Here is a 27,933-nt window from a genome sequence, read left to right on the forward strand (position 1 = left end):
TCGCCACACATTGTTCCCACTCACTGGCCAATGACCGCACTATCCCAACGCATTGTTTCCCACTCACTTTGCAATGGTCGCACTGTCCCCACACATTGTTCATACTCACTGGGCAATGACCGCACTGTCCTCAACATTGTTCACACTCAGTGGGCAATGGGAGACCGCACTGTCCCCACACATTGTTCACAATCACCGGGCAATGTTCGCACTGTCCCCACACATTGTTCACACTCACTGGGCAATGACCACACTGTCCCCACACATTGTTGACACTCACTGGGCAATGGTCGCACTGTCCATACATTGTTCCCACTCACTGGGAAACGGGAGACCGCACTGTAACCACACATTGTTCACACTCACTGGGCAATGACCGCACTGTCCCCACACATTGTTCACACTCACTGGGCAATGCGAGCCCGCACTGTCCCCACACATCGTTCACGCTCACTGGGCAATGGTCGCACTGTCACCACACATTGTTCACACTCACTGGGCAATGGTCGCACTGTCCCCACACGTTGTTCACACTCATTGGGCAACGACCGCACTTTCCCCACACATTGTTCACACGCTCTGGGCAATGGGAGGCCTCACTGTCACCACACGTTGTTCACACTCACTGGACAATGACCGCTCTGTCCACACACACTGTTCACACTCACTGGACAATGGGAGCCGCCACTTTCCACATACAGTGTTTCACACTCACCGGGCAATGGGAGCCCGCACTTTCCCCGCACAGCATTCCCACTCACTGGGCAATGGTCGCACTGTCCCCACACGTTGTTCACACTCACTGGGCAGCGACCGCACTGTCCCCACACATTGTTCACACTCTCTGGGCAATGGGAGGCCTCACTGTCACCACACGTTGTTCACACTCACTGGGCAATGGTGGCACTGTCCCCACACATTGTTCACACTCACTGTGCAATGACCGCACTGTCCCCACACGTTGTTCACACTTACTGGGCAATGGGGGGCCGCACTGCAACCGCACATTGTTCCCCACTCACTGGGCAATGGTCGCAATGTCCCCACACATTGTTCCCACTCACTGACCAATGACCGCAATGTCCCAACACATTGTTCCCCACTCACTGGGCAATGGTCGCACTGTCCCCACACATTGTTCACACTCACTGGGCAATGACCACACTGTCCTCAACATTGATCACACTCAGTGGGCAATGGGAGGCCGTACAGTCCCCACACATTGTTCACAATCACTGGGCAATGGGAGCCCGCACTGTCCCCACACATTGTTCACATTCACTGGGCAATGGGAGCCCGCACTGTCCCCACACGCTGTTCACACTCACTGGGCAATGGTCGCACTGTCCCCAAACATTGTTCCCACTCACTGGGCAATGGGAACCCGCACTGCCCTCACACATTGTTCACACTCACTGGGCAGTGACCGCACTTTCCCCACACATTGTTCACACTCAGTTGGATATGGTCGCATTGTCCCCACACATTGTTCACATTCACTGTGCAATGACTGCATTGTCCCCACACATTGTACACATGCAATGGGCAATGGGAGTCCGCACTGTTCCCACACAGTATTCACACTCAATGGGCAATGACCGCTCTGTCCCCACACATTGTTCACACTCACTGGGCAGTGGGAGCCCGCACTGTTCCAACACATTGTTCACACTCACTGGGCAATGACCGCTCTGTCCCCATACACTGTTCACACTCACTGGACAATGGGAGCCTGCACTGCCCCCACACACTGTTCACACTCACTGGGCAATGGGAGCTCGCACTCTGCCCACATATTATTCACACTCACTGGGCAATGACCGCCCTCTCCCCACACATTGTTCAAACTCACTGGGCAGTGGCAGCCCACACTTTCCCCATACAGTGTTTCACACTCAGCGGGCAATGGGAGCCCGCAATTTCCCCGCACAGCATTCACACTCACGGGGCAATGGTCGCACTGTTCACACTCACTGGGCAACGACCGCACTGTCCCCACACATTGTTCACACGCTCTGGGCAATGGGATGCCTCACTGTCCCCACACGTTGTTCACACTCACTGGGCAATGGCTGCACTGTCCCCACACATTGTTCACACTCACTGGGCAATGGTCGCATTGTCGCCACACATTGTTCCCACTCACTGGCCAATGACCGCACTATCCCAACGCATTGTTTCCCACTCACTTTGCAATGGTCGCACTGTCCCCACACATTGTTCATACTCACTGGGCAATGACCGCACTGTCCTCAACATTGTTCACACTCAGTGGGCAATGGGAGACCGCACTGTCCCCACACATTGTTCACAATCACCGGGCAATGTTCGCACTGTCCCCACACATTGTTCACACTCACTGGGCAATGACCACACTGTCCCCACACATTGTTGACACTCACTGGGCAATGGTCGCACTGTCCATACATTGTTCCCACTCACTGGGAAACGGGAGACCGCACTGTAACCACACATTGTTCACACTCACTGGGCAATGACCGCACTGTCCCCACACATTGTTCACACTCACTGGGCAATGCGAGCCCGCACTGTCCCCACACATCGTTCACGCTCACTGGGCAATGGTCGCACTGTCACCACACATTGTTCACACTCACTGGGCAATGGTCGCACTGTCCCCACACGTTGTTCACACTCATTGGGCAACGACCGCACTTTCCCCACACATTGTTCACACGCTCTGGGCAATGGGAGGCCTCACTGTCACCACACGTTGTTCACACTCACTGGACAATGACCGCTCTGTCCACACACACTGTTCACACTCACTGGACAATGGGAGCCGCCACTTTCCACATACAGTGTTTCACACTCACCGGGCAATGGGAGCCCGCACTTTCCCCGCACAGCATTCCCACTCACTGGGCAATGGTCGCACTGTCCCCACACGTTGTTCACACTCACTGGGCAGCGACCGCACTGTCCCCACACATTGTTCACACTCTCTGGGCAATGGGAGGCCTCACTGTCACCACACGTTGTTCACACTCACTGGGCAATGGTGGCACTGTCCCCACACATTGTTCACACTCACTGTGCAATGACCGCACTGTCCCCACACGTTGTTCACACTTACTGGGCAATGGGGGGCCGCACTGCAACCGCACATTGTTCCCCACTCACTGGGCAATGGTCGCAATGTCCCCACACATTGTTCCCACTCACTGACCAATGACCGCAATGTCCCAACACATTGTTCCCCACTCACTGGGCAATGGTCGCACTGTCCCCACACATTGTTCACACTCACTGGGCAATGACCACACTGTCCTCAACATTGATCACACTCAGTGGGCAATGGGAGGCCGTACAGTCCCCACACATTGTTCACAATCACTGGGCAATGGGAGCCCGCACTGTCCCCACACATTGTTCACATTCACTGGGCAATGGGAGCCCGCACTGTCCCCACACGCTGTTCACACTCACTGGGCAATGGTCGCACTGTCCCCAAACATTGTTCCCACTCACTGGGCAATGGGAACCCGCACTGCCCTCACACATTGTTCACACTCACTGGGCAGTGACCGCACTTTCCCCACACATTGTTCACACTCAGTTGGATATGGTCGCATTGTCCCCACACATTGTTCACATTCACTGTGCAATGACTGCATTGTCCCCACACATTGTACACATGCAATGGGCAATGGGAGTCCGCACTGTTCCCACACAGTATTCACACTCAATGGGCAATGACCGCTCTGTCCCCACACATTGTTCACACTCACTGGGCAGTGGGAGCCCGCACTGTTCCAACACATTGTTCACACTCACTGGGCAATGACCGCTCTGTCCCCATACACTGTTCACACTCACTGGACAATGGGAGCCTGCACTGCCCCCGCACACTGTTCACACTCACTGGGCAATGGGAGCTCGCACTCTGCCCACATATTATTCACACTCACTGGGCAATGACCGCCCTCTCCCCACACATTGTTCAAACTCACTGGGCAGTGGCAGCCCACACTTTCCCCATACAGTGTTTCACACTCAGCGGGCAATGGGAGCCCGCAATTTCCCCGCACAGCATTCACACTCACGGGGCAATGGTCGCACTGTTCACACTCACTGGGCAACGACCGCACTGTCCCCACACATTGTTCACACGCTCTGGGCAATGGGATGCCTCACTGTCCCCACACGTTGTTGACACTCACTGGGCAATAGCTGCACTGTCCCCATACATTGTTCACACTCACTGGGCAATGGTCGCACTGTCCCCACACATTGTTCACACTCACTGGGCAATGACCGCACTGTCCCCACACGTTGTTCACACTTACTGGGCAATGGGGGGGCCGCACTGTGACCACACATTGTTCCCCACTCACGGGGCAATGGTGGCACTGTCCCCACACATTGTTCACACTCACTGGGCAATGGTCGCACTGTCCCCACACATTGTTCACACTCACTGGGCAATGACCGCACTGTCCTCAACGTTGTTCACAGTCAGTGGGCACTGGGAGGCCGCACTGTCCCTGCACATTGCTCACACTCACTGGGCAATGGTCGCACTGTCCCCACACATTGTTCACACTCACTGAGCAATGACCACACTGTCCCCACACATTGTTCACACTCACTGGGCAATGACCGCACTGTCCCCACACATTGTTCACACTCACTGGGCAACGGGAGCCCGCACTGTCCCCACACATTGTTCACACTAACTGGGCAATGGGAGACCGCACTGTCCCCACACATTGTTCACACTCACTTGTCAAAGGCTTCACTCTCCCCACACACTGTTCACACTCATTGGGCAATGGGAGACCGCACTGTCCACACATATTGTTCAGATTCACTGGGCAATGACCGCACTGTCTCCATCATTGGTCCTAATCAATGGGCAATGAACGCACTGTCCCCACACATTGTTCACACTCACTGGGCAGTAGTCGCACTGTCCCCACACAATGTTCACGCACACTGGGCAATGACTCCTCTGGGACCACACATTGTTCACACTCACTGGGCAATGGGAGCCCGCACTTGCCTCGCACATTGTTCACACTCGCTGGGCAATGGGACCCCGCACTGTCCCCACACATCGTTCACACACACTGGGCAACGGTCGCACTGTCTCCACACATTGTTCACACTCACTGGGCAATGACCGCTTTTGTCCCCACACACTGTTCAAACTCACTGAGCAATGACCGCACTGTCCCCACATATTGTTTACCACTCACTGGGCAATGATTGCACTGTCCCCACACATTGTTCACACTCACTGGGCAATGAGAGCCGCACTTTCCCACACAATGTTCACACTCACTTGGAAATGACCGCACTGTCCGCACACATTGTTCACACTCACTGGTCAATCGCCGCACTGTCACCACACATTGTTCACACTCACTGGGCAATGGTCGCACTGTCCCCACACGTTGTTCACACTCATTGGGCAACGACCGCACTTTCCCCACACATTGTTCACACGCTCTGGGCAATGGGAGGCCTCACTGTCACCACACGTTGTTCACACTCACTGGACAATGACCGCTCTGTCCACACACACTGTTCACACTCACTGGACAATGGGAGCCCCCACTTTCCACATACAGTGTTTCACACTCACCGGGCAATGGGAGCCCGCACTTTCCCCGCACAGCATTCCCACTCACTGGGCAATGGTCGCACTGTCCCCACACGTTGTTCACACTCACTGGGCAACGACCGCACTGTCCCCACACATTGTTCACACTCTCTGGGCAATGGGAGGCCTCACTGTCACCACACGTTGTTCACACTCACTGGGCAATGGTCGCAATGTCCCCACACATTGTTCCCACTCACTGACCAATGACCGCACTGTCCCAACACGTTGTTCCCCACTCACTGGGCAATGGTCGCACTCTCCCCACACATTGTTCACACTCACTGGGCAATGACCACACTGTCCTCAACATTGATCACACTCAGTGGGCAATGGGAGGCCGCACTGTCCCCACACATTGTTCACAATCACTGGGCAATGGGAGCCCGCACTGTCCCCACACGCTGTTCACACTCACTGGGCAATGGTCGCACTGTCCCCAAACATTGTTCCCACTCACTGGGCAATGGGAACCCGCACTGCCCTCACACATTGTTCACACTCACTGGGCAGTGACCGCACTTTCCCCACACATTGTTCACACTCAGTTGGATATGGTCGCATTGTCCCCACACATTGTTCACATTCACTGTGCAATGACTGCATTGTCCCCACACATTGTACACATGCAATGGGCAATGGGAGTCCGCACTGTTCCCACACAGTATTCACACTCAATGGGCAATGACCGCTCTGTCCCCACACATTGTTCACACTCACTGGGCAGTGGGAGCCCGCACTGTCCCAACACATTGTTCACACTCACTGGGCAATGACCGCTCTGTCCCCATACACTGTTCACATTCACTGGACAATGGGAGCCTGCACTGCCCCCACACACTGTTCACACTCACTGGGCAATGGGAGCTCGCACTCTGCCCACATATTATTCACACTCACTGGGCAATGACCGCCCTCTCCCCACACATTGTTCAAACTCACTGGGCAGTGGCAGCCCACACTTTCCCCATACAGTGTTTCACACTCAGCGGGCAATGGGAGCTCGCAATTTCCCCGCACAGCATTCACACTCACGGGGCAATGGTCGCACTGTTCACACTCACTGGGCAACGACCGCACTGTCCCCACACATTGTTCACACGCTCTGGGCAATGGGATGCCTCACTGTCCACACACGTTGTTCACACTCACTGGGCAATAGCTGCACTGTCCCCATACATTGTTCACACTCACTGGGCAATGGTCGCAATGTCGCCACACATTGTTCCCACTCACTGGCCAATGACCGCACTGTCCCAACACATTGTTCCCGACTCACTTGGCAATGGTCGCACTGTCCCCACACATTGTTCACATTCACTGGGCAATGACCGCACTGTCCTCAACATTGTTCTCACTCAGTGGGCAATGGTTGCACTGTCCCCATACATTGTTCCCACTCACTGGGAAACGGGAGACTGCACTGTAACCACATATTTTGCACAGTCACTTGGCAATGACCGCACTGTCCCCACACATTGTTCACATTCACTGGGCAATGACCGCACTGTCCCCACACATTGTTCACACTCATTGGGCAGTGGGAGCCCGCTCTTTCCCCACACATTGTTCACACTTACTGGGCAATGGGGGCCCGCACTGTCTCCACACATCGTTCACGCTCACTGGGCAATGGTCGCACTGTCACCACACTTTGTTCACATTCACTGGACAATGGTAACACTGTCCCCACACGTTGTTCACACTCACTGGGCAACGACCGCACTGTCCCCACACATTGTTCACACGTTCTGGGCAATGGGAGGCCTCACTGTCCCCACACATTATTCACACTCACTGGACAATGACCGCACTGTCTCCACACATTGTTCCCAATCAATGGGCAATGGTCGCACTGTCCCAACACATTGTTCACACTCACTGGGCAATGCTCGCACTGTACCCACACATTGTTCACAATCACTGGGCAATGGGAGCCCGCACTGTCCGCACACACTGTTCACACTCACTGGGCAATGACCGCACTGTCCCCACACATTGTTCAGACTCACTGGGCAATGGTCGCACAGTTTCAACACATCGTTCCCACTCACTGGTGAATGGTTGCACTGTCCCCACACATTGTTCACACTCACTGGACAAAAGTCGCACTGTCCCCAAACATTGTTCACACTCACTGGGCAATGGTGGCACTGTCCCCACACATTATTCACACTCACTGGACAATGACCGCACTGTCTCCACACATTGTTCCCAATCAATGGGCAATGGTCGCACTGTCCCCACACATTGTTCACACTCACTGGGCAATGACCGCACTGTCCTCAACGTTGTTCACAGTCAGTGGGCACTGGGAGGCCGCACTATCCCTGCACATTGCTCACACTCACTGGGCAATGGTCGCACTGTCCCCACACATTGTTCACACTCACTGAGCAATGACCACACTGTCCCCACACATTGTTCACACTCACTGGGCAATGACCGCACTGTCCCCACACATTGTTCACACTCACTGGGCAACGGGAGCCCGCACTGTCCCCACACATTGCTCACACTCACTGGGCAATGGTCGCACTGTCCCCACACATTGTTCACACTCACTGAGCAATGACCACACTGTCCCCACACATTGTTCACACTCACTGGGCAATGACCGCACTCTCCCCACACACTGTTCACACTCATTGGGCAATGGGAGACCGCACTGTCCCCACATATTATTCAGATTCACTGGGCAATGACCGCATTGTCTCCATCATTGGTCCCAATCAATGGGCAATGAACGCACTGTCCCCACACATTGTTCACACTCACTGGGCAGTAGTCGCACTGTCCCCACACAATGTTCACGCACACTGGGCAATGACTCCTCTGGGACCACACATTGTTCACACTCACTGGGCAATGGGAGCCCGCACTTGCCCCGCACATTGTTCACACTCGCTGGGCAATGGGACCCCGCACTGTCCCCACACATCGTTCACACACACTGGGCAACGGTCGCACTGTCTCCACACATTGTTCACACTCACTGGGCAATGACCGCTTTTGTCCCCACACACTGTTCAAACTCACTGAGCAATGACCGCACTGTCCCCACATATTGTTCCCCACTCACTGGGCAATGATTGCACTGTCCCCACACATTGTTCACACTCACTGGGCAATGAGAGCCGCACTTTCCCACACAATGTTCACACTCACTTGGAAATGACCGCACTGTCCGCACACATTGTTCACAATCACTGGTCAATGGCCGCACTGTCCCCACACAGTGTTCACACTCACTGGGAAATGACCGCACTGTCCCCACACAATGTTCCCCACTCACTGGTCAATGGTCTGACTGTCCCCACACATTGTTCACCCTCACTGGGCAACTGGAGCCCGCACTGTCCCCACACATTGTTCCCACTCACTGGGCAATGGAAGCCCGCACTCTCCCCACACATTGTTCCCACTCACTGGGCAATGGGAGCCCGCACTGTCCCCACACGCTGTTCACAATCACTGGGCAATGGTCGCACTGTCCCCAAACATTGTTCCCACTCACTGGACAATGGGAACCCGCACTGCCCTCACACATTGTTCACACTCACTGGGCAGTGACCGCACATTCCCCACACATTGTTCACACTCAGTTGGATATGGTCGCAATGTTCTCACACATTGTTCACACTCACTGTGCAATGACTGCATTGTCCCCACACATTGTACACATGCAATGGGCAATGGGAGTCCGCACTGTTCCCACACAGTATTCACACTCAATGTGCAATGACCGCTCTGTCCCCACACATTGTTCACACCCACTGGGCAGTGAGAGCCCGCACTGTCCCAACACATTGTTCACACTCACTGGGCAATGACCGCTCTGTCCCCACACATTGTTCACACTCACTGGACAACGGGATCCCGCACTGCCCCCACACACTGTTCACACTCACTGGGCAATGGGAGCTCGCACTCTCCCCACACATTGTTCACATTCACTGGGCAGTGGCAGCCCACACTTTCCCCATACAGTGTTTCACACTCACCGGGCGATGGGAGCCCGCACTTTCCCTGCACAGCATTCACACTCACTGGGCAATGGTCGCACTGTTCACACTCACTGGGCAACGACCGCACTGTCCCCACGAATTGTTCACACGCTCTGGGCAATAGTCGCACTGTCCCCACACAATGTTCACGCACACTGGGCAATGACCGCTCTGGGACCACACATTGTTCACACTCACTGGGCAATGGGAGCCCGCACTTGCCCGCACATTGTTCACACTCGCTGGGCAATGGGACCCCGCACTGTCCCCACATATCGTTCACACACACTGGGCAACGGTCGCACTGTCACCACACATTGTTCACACTCACTGGGCAATGACCGCTTTTGTCCCCACACACTGTTCAAACTCACTGAGCAATGACCGCACTGTACCCACATATTGTTCCCCACTCACTGGGCAATGATTGCACTGTTCCCACACATTGTTCACACTCACTGGGCAATGGGAGCCCGCACTGTCCCCACACATTGTTCACACTCACTTGCCAATGGCCGCACTCTCCCCACACACTGTTCACACTCATTGGGCAATGGGAGACTGCACTGTCCACACATATTGTTCAGATTCACTGGGCAATGACCGCACTGTCCCCACACACTGTTCACACTCACTGGACAATGGGAGCCCGCACTGCCCCCACACACTGTTCACACTCACTGGGCAATGGGAGCTCGCACTCTGCCCACATATTATTCACACTCTCTGGGCAATGACCGCCCTCTCCCCACACATTGTTCAAACTCACTGGGCAGTGGCAGCCCACACTTTCCCCATACAGTGTTTCACACTCAGCGGGCAATGGGAGCCCGCACTTTCCCCGCACAGCATTCACATTCACGGGGCAATGGTCGCACTGTTCACACTCACTGGGCAACCACAGCACTATCCCCACACCTTGTTCACACGCTCTGGGCAATGGGATGCCTCACTGTCCCCACACGTTGTTCACACTCACTGGGCAATAGCTGCACTGTCCCCATACATTGTTCACACTCACTGGCCAATGACCGCACTGTCCCAACACATTGTTCCCGACTCACTTGGCAATGGTCGCACTGTCCCCACACATTGTTCACATTCACTGGGCAATGACCACACTGTCCTCAACATTGTTCTCACTCAGTGGGCAATGGTCGCACTGTCCCCATACATTGTTCCCACTCACTGGGAAACGGGAGACTGCACTGTAACCACACATTTTTCACAGTCACTTGGCAATGACTGCACTGTCCCCACACATTGTTCACATTCACTGGGCAATGACCGCACTGTCCCCACACATTGTTCACACTCACTGGGCAGTGGGAGCCCGCTCTTTCCCCACACATTGTTCACACTTACTGGGCAATGGGGGCCCGCACTGTCTCCACACATCGTTCACGCTCACTGGGCAATGGTTACACTGTCCCCACACGTTGTTCACACTCACTGGGCAATGACCACACTGTCCTCAACATTGTTCTCACTCAGTGGGCAATGGTCGCACTGTCCCCATACATTGTTCCCACTCACTGGGAAACGGGAGACTGCACTGTAACCACACATTTTTCACAGTCACTTGGCAATGACTGCACTGTCCCCACACATTGTTCACATTCACTGGGCAATGACCGCACTGTCCCCACACATTGTTCACACTCACTGGGCAGTGGGAGCCCGCTCTTTCCCCACACATTGTTCACACTTACTGGGCAATGGGGGCCCGCACTGTCTCCACACATCGTTCACGCTCACTGGGCAATGGTTACACTGTCACCACACATTGTTCACATTCACTGGTCAATGGTCGCACTGTCCCCACACGTTGTTCACACTCACTGGGCAACGACCGCACTGTCCACACACATTGTTCACACGCTCTGGGCAATGGGAGGCCTCACTGTCCCCACACGTTGTTCCGACTCACAGGGCAATGGTCGCACTGTCTCCACACATCGTTCCCACTCACTGGTCAATGGTTGCACTGTCCCCACACATTGTTCACACTCACTGGGCAATGGTCGCACTGTCCCCACACATTGTTCACACTCACTGGGCAATGGTGGCACTGTCCCCACACATTATTCACACTCACTGGACAATGACCGCACTGTCTCCACACATTGTTCCCAATCAATGGGCAATGGTCGCACTGTCCCAACACATTGTTCACACTCACTGGGCAATGCTCGCACTGTACCCACACATTGTTCACAATCACTGGGCAATGGGAGCTCGCACTGTCCGCACACACTGTTCACACTCACTGGGCAATGACCGCACTGTCCCCACACATTGTTCAGACTCACTGGGCAATGGTCGCACAGTTTCAACACATCGTTCCCACTCACTGGTCAATGGTTGCACTGTCCCCACACATTGTTCACACTCACTGGACAAAAGTCGCACTGTCCCCACACATTGTTCACACTCACTGGGCAATGGTGGCACTGTCCCCACACATTATTCACACTCACTGGACAATGACCGCACTGTCTCCACACATTGTTCCCAATCAATGGGCAATGGTCGCACTGTCCCCACACATTGTTCACACTCACTGGGCAATGACCGCACTGTCCCCACACGTTGTTCACACTTACTGGGCAATGGGGGGGCCGCACTGTGACCACACATTGTTCCCCACTCACGGGGCAATGGTCGTACTGTCCCCACACATTGTTCACACTCACTGGGCAATAACCGCACTGTCCTCAACATTGTTCACACTCAGTGGGCAATGGGAGGCCGCACTGTCCCCAAACATTGTTCCCCACTCACTGGGCAATGGTCGCACTGTCCCCACACATTGTTCACACTCACTGGGCAATGACCGCACTGTCCTCAACGTTGTTCACAGTCAGTGGGCACTGGGAGGCCGCACTCTCCTTACACATTGCTCACACTCACTGGGCAATGGTCGCACTGTCCCCACACATTGTTCACACTCACTGAGCAATGACCACACTGTCCCCACACATTGTTCACACTCACTGGGCAATGACCGCACTGTCCCCACACATTGTTCACACTCACTGGGCAACGGGAGCCCGCACTGTCCCCACACATTGTTCACACTAACTGGGCAATGGGAGACCGCACTTTCCCCACACATTGTTCACACTCACTTGCCAAAGGCCGCACTCTCCCCACACACTGTTCGCATTCATTGGGCAATGGGAGACCGCACTGTCCACACATATTGTTCAGATTCACTGGGCAATGACCGCATTGTCTCCATCATTGGTCCCAATCAATGGGCAATGAGCGCACTGTCCCCACACATTGTTCACACTCACTGGGCAGTAGTCGCACTGTCCCCACACAATGTTCACGCACACTGGGCAATGGCTCCTCTGGGACCACACATTGTTCACACCCACTGGGCAATGGGAGCCCGCACTTGTCCCACACATTGTTCACACTCGCTGGGCAATGGGACCCCGCACTGTCCCCACACATCGTTCACACACACTGGGCAACGGTCGCACTGTCTCCACACATTGTTCACACTCACTGGGCAATGACCGCTTTTGTCCCCACACACTGTTCAAACTCACTGAGCAATGACCGCACTGTCCCCACACATTGTTCCCCACTCACTGGGAAATGATTGCACTGTCCCCACACATTGATCACACTCACTGGGCAATGGGAGCCGCACTTTCCCACACAATGTTCACACTCACTTGGAAATGACCGCACTGTCCGCACACATTGTTCACACTTACTGGTCAATGGCCGCACTGTCCCCACACAGTGTTCACACTCACTGGGCAATGACCGCACTGTCCCCACACAATGTTCCCCACTCACTGGTCAATGGTCGGACTGTCCCCACACATTGTTCACCCTCACTGGGTAATTGGAGCTCGCACTGTCCCCACACATTGTTCCCACTCACTGGGCAATGGGAGCCCGCACTGTCCCCACACGCTGTTCACAATCACTGGGCAATGGTCGCACTGTCCCCAAACATTGTTCCCACTCACTGGACAATGGGAACCCGCACTGCCCTCACACATTGTTCACCCTCACTGGGCAGTGACCGCACATTCCCCACACATTGTTCACACTCAGTTGGATATGGTCGCAATGTCCTCACACATTGTTCACACTCACTGTGCAATGACTGCATTGTCCCCACACATTGTACACATGCAATGGGCAATGGGAGTTCGCATTGTTCCCACACAGGATTCACACTCAATGGGCAATGACCGCTCTGTCCCCACACATTGTTCACACCCACTGGGCAGTGGGAGCCCGCACTGTCCCAACACATTGTTCACACTCACTGGGCAATGACCGCTCTGTCCCCACACATTGTTCACACTCACTGGACAAAGGGAGCCCGCACTGCCCCCACACACTGTTCACACTCACTGGGCAATGGGAGCTCGCACTCTGCCCACACATTATTCACACTCACTGGGCAATGACTGCCCTCTCCCCACACATTGTTCACATTCACTGGGCAGTGGCAGCCCACACTTTCCCCATACAGTGTTTCACACTCACCGGGCGATGGGAGCCCGCACTTTCCCCGCACAGCATTCACACTCACTGGGCAATGGTCGCACTGTTCACACTCACTGGGCAACGACCGCACTGTCCCCACGAATTGTTCACACGCTCTGGGCAATAGTCGCACTGTCCCCACACAATGTTCACGCACACTGGGCAATGACCGCACTTGCCCCGCACATTGTTCACACTCGCTGGGCAATGGGACCCCGCACTGTCCCCACATATCGTTCACACACACTGGGCAACGGTCGCACTGTCACCACACATTGTTCACACTCACTGGGCAATGACCGCTTTTGTCCCCACACACTGTTCAAACTCACTGAGCAATGACCGCACTGTCCCCACATATTGTTCCCCACTCACTGGGCAATGATTGCACTGTTCCCACACATTGTTCACACTCACTGGGCAATGGGAGCCCGCACTGTCCCCACACATTGTTCACACTCACTTGCCAAAGGCCGCACTCTCCCCACACACTGTTCACACTCATTGGGCAATGGGAGACCGCACTGTCCACACATATTGTTCAGATTCACTGGGCAATGACCGCACTGTCTCCACACATTGGTCCCAATCAATGGACAATGACCGCACTGTCCCCACAAATTGTTCACACTCACTGGGCAATAGTCACACTGTCCCCACACAATGTTCACGCACACTGGGTAATGACCGCTCTGGGACCACACATTGTTCACACTCACTGGGCAATGGGAGCCCGCACATGCCCCGCACATTGTTCACACTCGCTGGGCAATGGGACCCCGCACTGTCCCCACATATCGTTCACACACACTGGGCAACGGTCGCACTGTCACCACACATTGTTCACACTCACTGGGCAATGACCGCTTTTGTCCCCACACACTGTTCAAACTCACTGAGCAACGACCGCACTGTCCCCACATATTTTTCCACACTCACTGGGCAATGATTGCACTGTCCCCACACATTGTTCACACTCACTGGGCAATGGGAACCGCACTTTCCCCACACATTGTTCACACTCACTGGGAAATGACCGCACTGTCCGCACACATTGTTCACACTCACTGGACAATGGCCGCACTGTCCCCACACAGTGTTCACACTCACTGGGCAATGACCGCACTGTCCCCATACATTGCTCACAATCACTGGGCAATGGGAGCCCGCACTGTCCGCACACACTGTTCACAGTCACTGGGCAATGACCGCACTCTCCCCACACATTATTCCCCACTCACTAGGCAATGACCGCACTGTCCCCATACATTGCTCACACTCAGTTGGCAATGACCGCACTGTCCCCACACATTGTTCACACTCAGTTGGATATGGTCGCAATGTCCCCACACATTGTTCACACTCACTGTGCAATGACTGCATTGTCCCCACACATTGTACACAAGCAATGGGCAATGGGAGTCCGCACTGTTCCCACACAATATTCACAATCAATGGGCAATGACCACTCTGTCCCCACACCTTGTTCACACTCACTGGGCAGTGGGAGCCCGCACTGTCCCCACACATTGTTCACACGCTCTGGGCAATAGTCGCACTGTCCCCACACAATGTTCACGCACACTGGGCAATGACCGCTCTGGGACCACACATTGTTCACACTCACTGGGCAATGGGAGCCCGCACTTGCCCCGCACATTGTTCACACTCGCTGGGCAATGGGACCCCGCACTGTCCCCACATATCGTTCACACACACTGGGCAACGGTCGCACTGTCACCACACATTGTTCACACTCACTGGGCAATGGCCGCTTTTGTCCTCACACACTGTTCAAACTCACTGAGCAACGACCGCACTGTCCCCACATATTGTTCCACACTCACTGGGCAATGATTGCACTGTCCCCACACATTGTTCACACTCACTGGGCAATGGGAGCCGCACTTTCCCCACACATTGTTCACACTCACTGGGAAATGACCGCACTGTCCGCACACATTGTTCACACTCACAGGACAATGGCCGCACTGTCCCCACACAGTGTTCACACTCACTGGACAATGACCGCACTGTCCCCATACATTGCTCACAATCACTGGGTAATGGGAGCCCGCACTGTCCGCACACACTGTTCACACTCACTGGGCAATGACCGCACTGTCCCCACACATTGTTCCCCACTCACTGGGCAATGACCGCACTGTCCCCATACGTTGTTCACACTCAGTTGGATATGGTCGCAATGTCCCCACACATTGTTCACACTCACTGTGCAATGACTGCATTGTCCCCACACATTGTACACAAGCAATGGGCAATGGGAGTCCGCACTGTTCCCACACAATATTCACACTCAATGGGCAATGACCGCTCTGTCCCCACACATTGTTCACACTCACTGGGCAGTGGGAGCCCGCACTGTCCCCACACATTGTTCACACGCTCTGGGCAATAGTCGCACTGTCCCCACACAATGTTCACGCACACTGGGCAATGACCGCTCTGAGACCACACATTGTTCACACTCACTGGGCAATGGGAGCCCGCACTTGCCCCGCACATTGTTCACACTCGCTGGGCAATGGGACCGCGCACTGTCCCCATATATCGTTCACACACACTGGGCAACGGTCGCACTGTCACCACACATTGTTCACACTCACTGGGCAATGACCGCTTTTGTCCCCACACACTGTTCAAACTCACTGAGCAATGACCGCACTGTCCCCACATATTGTTCCCCACTCACTGGGCAATGATTGCACTGTTCCCACACATTGTTCACACTCACTGGGCAATGGGAGCCCGCACTGTCCCCACGCATTGTTCACACTCACTTGCCAATGGCCGCACTCTCCCCACACACTGTTCACACTCATTGGGCAATGGGAGACCGCACTGTCCACACATATTGTTCAGATTCACTGGGCAATGACCGCACTGTCTCCACACATTGGTCCCAATCAATGGACAATGACCGCACTGTCCCCACAAATTGTTCACACTCACTGGGCAACAGTCGCACTGTCCCCACACAATGTTCACGCACACTGGGCAATGACCGCTCTGGGACCACACATTGTTCACACTCACTGGGCAATGGGAGCCCGCACATGCCCCGCACATTGTTCACACTCGCTGGGCAATGGGACCCCGCACTGTCCCCACATATCGTTCACACACACTGGGCAACGGTCGCACTGTCACCACACATTGTTCACACTCACTGGGCAATGACCGCTTTTGTCCCCACACACTGTTCAAACTCACTGAGCAACGACCGCACTGTCCCCACATATTTTTCCACACTCACTGGGCAATGATTGCACTGTCCCCACACATTGTTCACACTCACTGGGCAATGGGAGCCGCACTTTCCCCACACATTGTTCACACTCACTGGGAAATGACCGCACTGTCCGCACACATTGTTCACACTCACTGGACAATGGCCGCACTGTCCCCACACAGTGTTCACACTCACTGGGCAATGACCGCACTGTCCCCATACATTGCTCACAATCACTGGGCAATGGGAGCCCGCACTGTCCGCACACACTGTTCACACTCACTGGGCAATGACCGCACTGTCCCCACACATTGTTCCCTACTCACTGGGCAATGACCGCACTGCCCCCATACATTGCTCACACTCAGTTGGCAATGACCGCTCTGTCCCCACACATTGTTCACACTCAGTTGGATATGGTCGCAATGTCCCCACACATTGTTCACACTCACTGTGCAATGACTGCATTGTCGCCACACATTGTACACAAGCAATGGGCAATGGGAGTCCGCACTGTTCCCACACAGTATTCACACTGAATGGGCAATGACCGCTCTGTCCCCACACATTGTTCACACTCACTGGGCAGTGGGATCCCGCACTGTCCCAACACATTGTTCACACTCATTGGGCAATGACCGCTCTGTCCCCACACACTGTTCACACTCACTGGACAATGGGAGCCCGCACTGCCCCCACACACTGTTCACACTCACTGGGCAATGGGAGCTCGCAATCTGCCCACACATTATTCACACTCACTGGGCAATGACTGCCCTCTCCCCACACATTGTTCACATTCACTGGGCAGTGGCAGCCCACACTTTCCCCATAGAGTGTTTCACACTCACCGGGCGATGGGAGCCCGCACTTTCCCCGCACAGCATTCACACTCACTGGGCAATGGTCGCACTGTTCACACTCACTGGGCAACGACCGCACTGTCCCCACACATTGTTCACACGCTCTGGGCAATAGTCGCACTGTCCCCACACAATGTTCACGCACACTGGGCAATGACCGCTCTGGGACCACACATTGTTCACACTCACTGGGCAATGGGAGCCCGCACTTGCCCCGCACATTGTTCACACTCGCTGGGCAATGGGAACCCGCACTGTCCCCACATATTGTTCACACACACTGGGCAACGGTCGCACTGTCACCACACATTGTTCACACTCACTGGGCAATGACCGCGTTTGTCCCCACACACTGTTCAAACTCACTGAGCAATGACCGCACTGTCCCCACATATTGTTCCCCACTCACTGGGCAATGATTGCACTGTTCCCACACATTGTTCACACTCACTGGGCAATGGGAGCCCGCACTGTCCCCACACATTGTTCACACTCACTTGCCAAAGGCCGCACTCTCCCCACACACTGTTCATACTCATTGGGCAATGGGAGACCGCACTTTCCACACATATTGTTCAGAATCACTGGGCAATGACCGCACTGTCTCCACACATTGGTCCCAATCAGTGGACAATGACCGCACTGTCCCCACAAATTGTTCACACTCACTGGGCAATAGCCGCACTGTCCCCACACAATGTTCACGCACACTGGGCAATGACCGCTCTGGGACCACACATTGTTCACACTCACTGGGCAATGGGAGCCCGCACTTGCCCCGCACATTGTTCACACTCGCTGGGCAATGGGACCCCGCACTGTCCCCACATATCGTTCACACACACTGGGCAACGGTCGCACTGTCACCACACATTGTTCACACTCACTGGGCAATGACCGCTTTTGTCCCCACACACTGTTCAAACTCACTGAGCAATGACCGCACTGTCCCCACATATTGTTCCCCACTCACTGGGCAATGATTGCACTGTTCCCACACATTGTTCACACTCACTGGGCAATGGGAGCCCGAACTGTCCCCACACATTGTTCACACTCACTTGCCAATGGCCGCACTCTCCCCACACACTGTTCACACTCATTGGGCAATGGGAGACCGCACTGTCCCCACACACTGTTCAAACTCACTGAGCAATGACCGCACTGTCCCCACATATTGTTCCCCACTCACTGGGCAATGATTGCACTGTTCCCACACATTGTTCACACTCACTGGGCAATGGGAGCCCGCACTGTCCCCACACATTGTTCACACTCACTTGCCAAAGGCCGCACTCTCCCCACACACTGTTCATACTCATTGGGCAATGGGAGACCGCACTGTCCACACATATTGTTCAGAATCACTGGGCAATGACCGCACTGTCTCCACACATTGGTCCCAATCAGTGGACAATGACCGCACTGTCCCCACAAATTGTTCACACTCACTGGGCAATAGTCGCACTGTCCCCACACAATGTTCACGCACACTGGGCAATGCCCGCTCTGGGACCACACATTGTTCACACTCACTGGGCAATGGGAGCCCGCACTTGCCCCGCACATTGTTCACACTCGCTGGGCAATGGGACCCCGCACTGTCCCCACATATCGTTCACACACACTGGGCAACGGTCGCACTGTCACCACACATTGTTCACACTCACTGGGCAATGACCGCTTTTGTCCCCACACACTGTTCAAACTCACTGAGCAATGACCGCACTGTCCCCACATATTGTTCCCCACTCACTGGGCAATGATTGCACTGTTCCCACACATTGTTCACACTCACTGGGCAATGACCGCTCTGGGACCACACATTGTTCACACTCACTGGGCAGTGGGAGCCCGCACTGTCCCCACACATTGTTCACACGCTCTGGGCAATAGTCGAACTGTCCCCACACAATGTTCACGCACACTGGGCAATGACCGCTCTGAGACCACACATTGTTCACACTCACTGGGCAATGGGAGCCCGCACTTGCCCCGCACATTGTTCACACTCGCTGGGCAATGGGACCCCGCACTGTCCCCATATATCGTTCACACACACTGGGCAACGGTCGCACTGTCACCACACATTGTTCACACTCACTGGGCAATGACCGCTTTTGTCCCCACACACTGTTCAAACTCACTGAGCAATGACCGCACTGTCCCCACATATTGTTCCCCACTCACTGGGCAATGATTGCACTGTTCCCACACATTGTTCACACTCACTGGGCAATGGGAGCCCGAACTGTCCCCACACATTGTTCAGACTCACTTGCCAATGGCCGCACTCTCCCCACACACTGTTCACACTCATTGGGCAATGGGAGACTGCACTGTCCACACATATTGTTCAGATTCACTGGGCAATGACCGCACTGTCTCCACACATTGGTCCCAATCAATGGACAATGACCGCACTGTCCCCACAAATTGTTCACACTCACTGGGCAATAGTCGCACTGTCCCCACACAATGTTCACGCACACTGGGCAATGACCGCTCTGGGACCACACATTGTTCACACTCACTGGGCAATGGGAGCCCGCACATGCCCCGCACATTTTTCACACTCCCTGGGCAATGGGACCCCGCACTGTCCCCACATATCGTTCACACACACTGGGCAACGGTCGCACTGTCACCACACATTGTTCACACTCACTGGGCAATGACCGCTTTTGTCCCCACACACTGTTCAAACTCACTGAGCAACGACCGCACTGTCCCCACATATTTTTCCACACTCACTGGGCAATGATTGCACTGTCCCCATACATTGTTCACACTCACTGGGCAATGGGAGCCGCACTTTCCCCACACATTGTTCACACTCACTGGGAAATGACCGCACTGTCCGCACACATTGTTCACACTCACTGGACAATGGCCACACTGTCCCCACACAGTGTTCACACTCACTGGGCAATGGCCGCACTGTCCCCATACATTGCTCACAATCACTGGGCAATGGGAGCCCGCACTGTCCCCACACATTGTTCACACTCACTTGCCAAAGGCCGCACTCTCCCCACACACTGTTCATACTCATTGGGCAATGGGAGACCGCACTGTCCACACATATTGTTCAGAATCACTGGGCAATGACCGCACTGTCTCCACACATTGGTCCCAATCAGTGGACAATGACCGCACTGTCCCCACAAATTGTTCACACTCACTGGGCAATAGTCGCACTGTCCCCACACAATGTTCACGCACACTGGGCAATGACCGCTCTGGGACCACACATTGTTCACACTCACTGGGCAATGGGAGCCCGCACTTGCCCCGCACATTGTTCACACTCGCTGGGCAATGGGACCCCGCACTGTCCCCACATATCGTTCACACACACTGGGCAACGGTCGCACTGTCACCACACATTGTTCACACTCACTGGGCAATGACCGCTTTTGTCCCCACACACTGTTCAAACTCACTGAGCAATGACCGCACTGTCCCCACATATTGTTCCCCACTCACTGGGCAATGATTGCACTGTTCCCACACATTGTTCACACTCACTGGGCAATGACCGCTCTGGGACCACACATTGTTCACACTCACTGGGCAATGGGAGCCCGCACATGCCCCGCACATTGTTCACACTCGCTGGGCAATGGGACCCCACACTGTCCCCACATATCGTTCACACACACTGGGCAGCGGTCGCACTGTCACCTCACATTGTTCACACTCACTGGGCAATGACCGCTTTTGTCCCCACACACTGTTCAAACTCACTGAGCAACGACCGCACTGTCCCCACATATTGTTCCCCACTCACTGGGCAATGATTGCACTGTCCCCACACATTGTTCACACTCACTGGGCAATGGGAGCCGCACTTTCCCCACACATTGTTCACACTCACTGGGAAATGACCGCACTGTCCGCACACATTGTTCACACTCACTGGACAATGGCCGCACTGTCCCCACACAGTGTTCACACTCACTGGGCAATGACCGCACTGTCCCCATACATTGCTCACAATCACTGGGCAATGGGAGTCCGCACTGTCCGCACACACTGTTCACACTCACTGGGCAATGACCGCAATGTCCCCACACATTGTTCCCCACTCACTGGGCAATGACTGCACTGTCCCCATACATTGCTCACACTCAGTTGGCAATGACCGCACTGTCCCCACACATTGTTCACACTCAGTTGGATATGGTCGCAATGTCCCCACACATTGTTCACACTCACTGTGCAATGACTGCATTGTCCCCACACATTGTACACATGCAATGGGCAATGGGAGTCCGCACTGTTCCCACACAATATTCACACTCAATGGGCAATGACCGCTCTGTCCCCACACATTGTTCACACTCACTGGGCAGTGGGAGCCCGCACTGTCTCCACACATTGTTCACACGCTCTGGGCAATAGTCACACTGTCCCCACACAATGTTCACGCACACTGGGCAATGACCGCTCTGGGACCACACATTGTTCACACTCACTGGGCAATGGGAGCCCGCACTTGCCCCGCACATTGTTCACACTCACTTGCCAATGGCCGCACTCTCCCCACACACTGCTCACACTCATTGGGCAATGGGAGACCGCACTGTCCACACATATTGTTCAGATTCACTGGGCAATGACTGCACTGTCTCCACACATTGGTCTCAATCAATGGACAATGACCGCACTGTCCCCACAAATTGTTCACACTCACTGGGCAATAGTCGCACTGTCCCCACACAATGTTCAAGCACACTGGGCAATGACCGCTCTGGGACCACACATTGTTCACACTCACTGGGCAATGGGACCCCGCACTGTCCCCACATATCGTTCACACACACTGGGCAACGGTCGCACTGTCACCACACATTGTTCACACTCACTGGGCAATGACCGCTTTTGTCCCCACACACTGTTCAAACTCACTGAGCAACGACCGCACTGTCCCCACATATTTTTCCACACTCACTGGGCAATGATTGCACTGTCCCCACACATTGTACACTCACTGGGCAATGGGAGGCGCACTTTCCCCACACATTGTTCTCACTCACTGGGAAATGACCGCACTGTCCGCACACATTGTTCACACTCACTGGACAATGGCCGCACTGTCCCCACACAGTGTTCACACTTACTGGGCAATGACCGCACTGTCACCACACATTGTTCCCCACTCACTGGGCAATGACCGCACTGTCCCCATACATTGCTCACACTCACTGGGCAGTGACCGCACATTCCCCACACATTGTTCACACTCAGTTGGATATGGTCGCAATGTCCTCACACATTGTTCACACTCACTGTGCAATGACTGCATTGTCGCCACACATTGTACACAAGCAATGGGCAATGGGAGTCCGCACTGTTCCCACACAGTATTCACACTCAATGGGCAATGACCGCTCTGTCCCCACACATTGTTCACACTCAGTGGGCAGTGGGAGCCCGCACTGTCCCAACACATTGTTCACACTCACTGGGCAATGACCGCTCTGTCCCCACACACTGTTCACACTCACTGGACAATGGGAGCCCGCACTGCCCCCACACACTGTTCACACTCACTGGGCAATGGAGCTCGCAATCTGCCCACACATTATTCACACTCACTGGGCAATGACCGCCCTCTCCCCACACATTGTTCACACTCACTGGGCAGTGGCAGCCCACACTTTCCCCATACAGTGTTTTACACTCACCGGGCAATGGGAGCCCGCACTTTCCCCGCACAGCATTCACACTCACTGGGCAATGGTCGCACTGTTCACACTCACTGAGCAACGACCGCACTGTCCCCACACATTGTTCACACGCTCTGGGCAATGGGATGCCTCACTGTCCCCACACGTTGCTCACACTCACTGGGCAATAGCTGCACTGTCCCCACACATTGTTCACACTCACTGGGCAATGGTCGCAATGTCGTCACACATTGTTCCCACTCACTGGCCAATGACCGCACTGTCCCAACACATTGTTCCCGACTCACTTGGCAATGGTCGCACTGTCCCCACACATTGTTCACACTCACTGGGCAATGACTGCACTGTCCTCAACATTTTTCTCACTCAGTGGGCAATGGTCGCACTGTCCCCATACATTGTTCCCACTCACTGGGAATCGGGAGACCGCACTGTAACCACACATTGTTCACAGTCACTTGGCAATGACCGCACTGTCCCCACACATTGTTCACATTCACCGGGCAATGACCGCACTGTCCCCACACATTGTTCACACTCACTGGGCAGTGGGAGCCCGCTCTTTCCCCACACATTGTTCACACTTACTGGGCAATTGGAGCTCGCACTGTCAGCACACACTGTTCACACTCACTGGGCAATGACCGCACTGTCCCCACTCATTGTTCCCCACTCACTGGGCAATGGTCGCACTGTCCCCACACGTTGTTCACACTCACTGGGCAACGACCGCACTGTCCCCACACATTGTTCACACGCTCTGGGCAATGGGAGGCCTTACTGTCCCCACACTTTGTTCACACTCACTTGGCAATGACCGCACTGTCCACACACATTGATCAGACTCACTGGGCAATGGTCGCACAGTCTCCACACATTGTTCCCACTCACTGGTCAATGGTTGCACTGTCCCCACACGTTGTTCACACTTACTGGGCAATGGTCGCACTGTGCAATGACCGCACTGTCCCCACACGTTGTTCACACTTACTGGGCAATGCGGGGGCCGCACTGTTACCGCACATTGTTCCGCACTCAATGGGCAATGGTCGCAATGTCCCGACACATTGTTCCCACTCACTGGCCAATGACCACACTGTTCCAACACATTGTTCACACTCACTGGGCAATGCCCACACTGTCCCCACATATTGTTCACACTCACTGAGCAATGGGAGCCCGCACTGTCCCCACACGCTGTTCACACTCACTGGGCAATGGTCGCACTGTCCCCAAACATTGTTCCCACTCACTGGGCAATGGGAACCCGCACTGCCCTCACACATTGTTCAGACTCACTGGGCAGTGATCGCACTTTCCCCACTCATTGTTCACACTCACTGGGCAATGGTCGCACTGTCCCCACACATTGTTCACACTCACTGGACTAAAGTCGCACTGTCCCCACACGTTGTTCACACTCACTGGGCAATGGTGGCACTGTCCCCACACATTATTCACACTCACTGGACAATGACCGCACTGTTTCTACACATTGTTCCCAATCAATGGGCAATGGTCGCACTGTCCCCACAAATTGTTCACACTCACTGGTCAATGACTGCACTGTCCCCACACGTTGTTCACACTTACTGGGCAATGGGGGAGGCCGCACTGTGACCACACCTTGATCCCCACTCACGGGGCAATGGTCGCACTGTCCCCACACATTGTTCACACTCACTGGGCAATGACCACACTGTCCTCAACATTGTTCACACTCAGTGGGCAATCGGAGGCCGCACTGTCCCCAAACATTGTTCCCCAATCACTGGGCAGTGGTCTCACTGTCCCCACACATTGTGCACACTCACTGGGCAATGACCGCACTGTCCTCAACGTTGTTCACACTCAGTGGGCAATGGGAGGCCGCACTCTCCCGACACATTGCTCACACTCACTGGGCAATGGTCGCATTGTCCCCACACATTGTTCACACTCACTGAGCAATGACCACACTGTCCCCACACATTGTTCACACTCACTGGGCAATGACCGCACTGTCCCCACACATTGTTCACACTCACTGGGCAATGGGAGCCCGCACTGTCCCCACACGCTGTTCACACTCACTGGGCAATGGACGCACTGTCCCCAAACATTGTTACCACTCACTGGGCAATGGGAACCCGCACTGCCCTCACACATTGTTCACACTCACTGGAAAGCGATCGCATTTCCCCACTCATTGTTCACACTCACTGGGCAATGGTCGCACTGTCTCCACACATTGTTCACACTCACTGGGCAATGCTCGCACTGTACCCACACATTGTTCACAATCACTGGGCAATGGGAGCCCGCACTGTCCGCACACACTGTTCACACTCACTGGGCATTGACCGCACTGTCCCCACACATTGTTCCCCACTCACTGGGCAATGACCGCACTGTACCCATACATTGCTCACACTCAGTTGGCAATGACCGCACTGTCCCCACACATTGTTCACACTCAGTTGGATATGGTCGCAATGTCCCCACACATTGTTCACACTCACTGGGCAATGACTGCATTGTCCCCACACATTGTACACATTCAATGGGCAATGGGAGTCCGCACTGTTCCCACACAGTATTCACACTCACTGGGCAACGGTCGCACTGTCACCACACATTGTTCACACTCACTGGGCAATGACCGCTTTTGTCCCCACACACTGTTCAAACTCACTGAGCAACGACCGCACTGTCCCCACATATTTTTCCACACTCACTGGGCAATGATTGCACTGTCCCCACACATTGTACACTCACTGGGCAATGGGAGGCGCACTTTCCCCACACATTGTTCTCACTCACTGGGAAATGACCGCACTGTCCGCACACATTGTTCACACTCACTGGACAATGGCCGCACTGTCCCCACACAGTGTTCACACTTACTGGGCAATGACCGCACTGTCACCACACATTGTTCCCCACTCACTGGGCAATGACCGCACTGTCCCCATACATTGCTCACACTCACTGGGCAGTGACCGCACATTCCCCACACATTGTTCACACTCAGTTGGATATGGTCGCAATGTCCTCACACATTGTTCACACTCACTGTGCAATGACTGCATTGTCGCCACACATTGTACACAAGCAATGGGCAATGGGAGTCCGCACTGTTCCCACACAGTATTCACACTCAATGGGCAATGACCGCTCTGTCCCCACACATTGTTCACACTCAGTGGGCAGTGGGAGCCCGCACTGTCCCAACACATTGTTCACACTCACTGGGCAATGACCGCTCTGTCCCCACACACTGTTCACACTCACTGGACAATGGGAGCCCGCACTGCCCCCACACACTGTTCACACTCACTGGGCAATGGAGCTCGCAATCTGCCCACACATTATTCACACTCACTGGGCAATGACCGCCCTCTCCCCACACATTGTTCACACTCACTGGGCAGTGGCAGCCCACACTTTCCCCATACAGTGTTTTACACTCACCGGGCAATGGGAGCCCGCACTTTCCCCGCACAGCATTCACACTCACTGGGCAATGGTCGCACTGTTCACACTCACTGAGCAACGACCGCACTGTCCCCACACATTGTTCACACGCTCTGGGCAATGGGATGCCTCACTGTCCCCACACGTTGTTCACACTCACTGGGCAATAGCTGCACTGTCCCCACACATTGTTCACACTCACTGGGCAATGGTCGCAATGTCGCCACACATTGTTCCCACTCACTGGCCAATGACCGCACTGTCCCAACACATTGTTCCCGACTCACTTGGCAATGGTCGCACTGTCCCCACACATTGTTCACACTCACTGGGCAATGACTGCACTGTCCTCAACATTTTTCTCACTCAGTGGGCAATGGTCGCACTGTCCCCATACATTGTTCCCACTCACTGGGAATCGGGAGACCGCACTGTAACCACACATTGTTCACAGTCACTTGGCAATGACCGCACTGTCCCCACACATTGTTCACATTCACCGGGC

This window comes from Pristiophorus japonicus, chromosome X (assembly GCF_044704955.1).
Source record: "Pristiophorus japonicus isolate sPriJap1 chromosome X, sPriJap1.hap1, whole genome shotgun sequence".
NCBI lineage: Eukaryota > Metazoa > Chordata > Chondrichthyes > Pristiophoridae > Pristiophorus > Pristiophorus japonicus.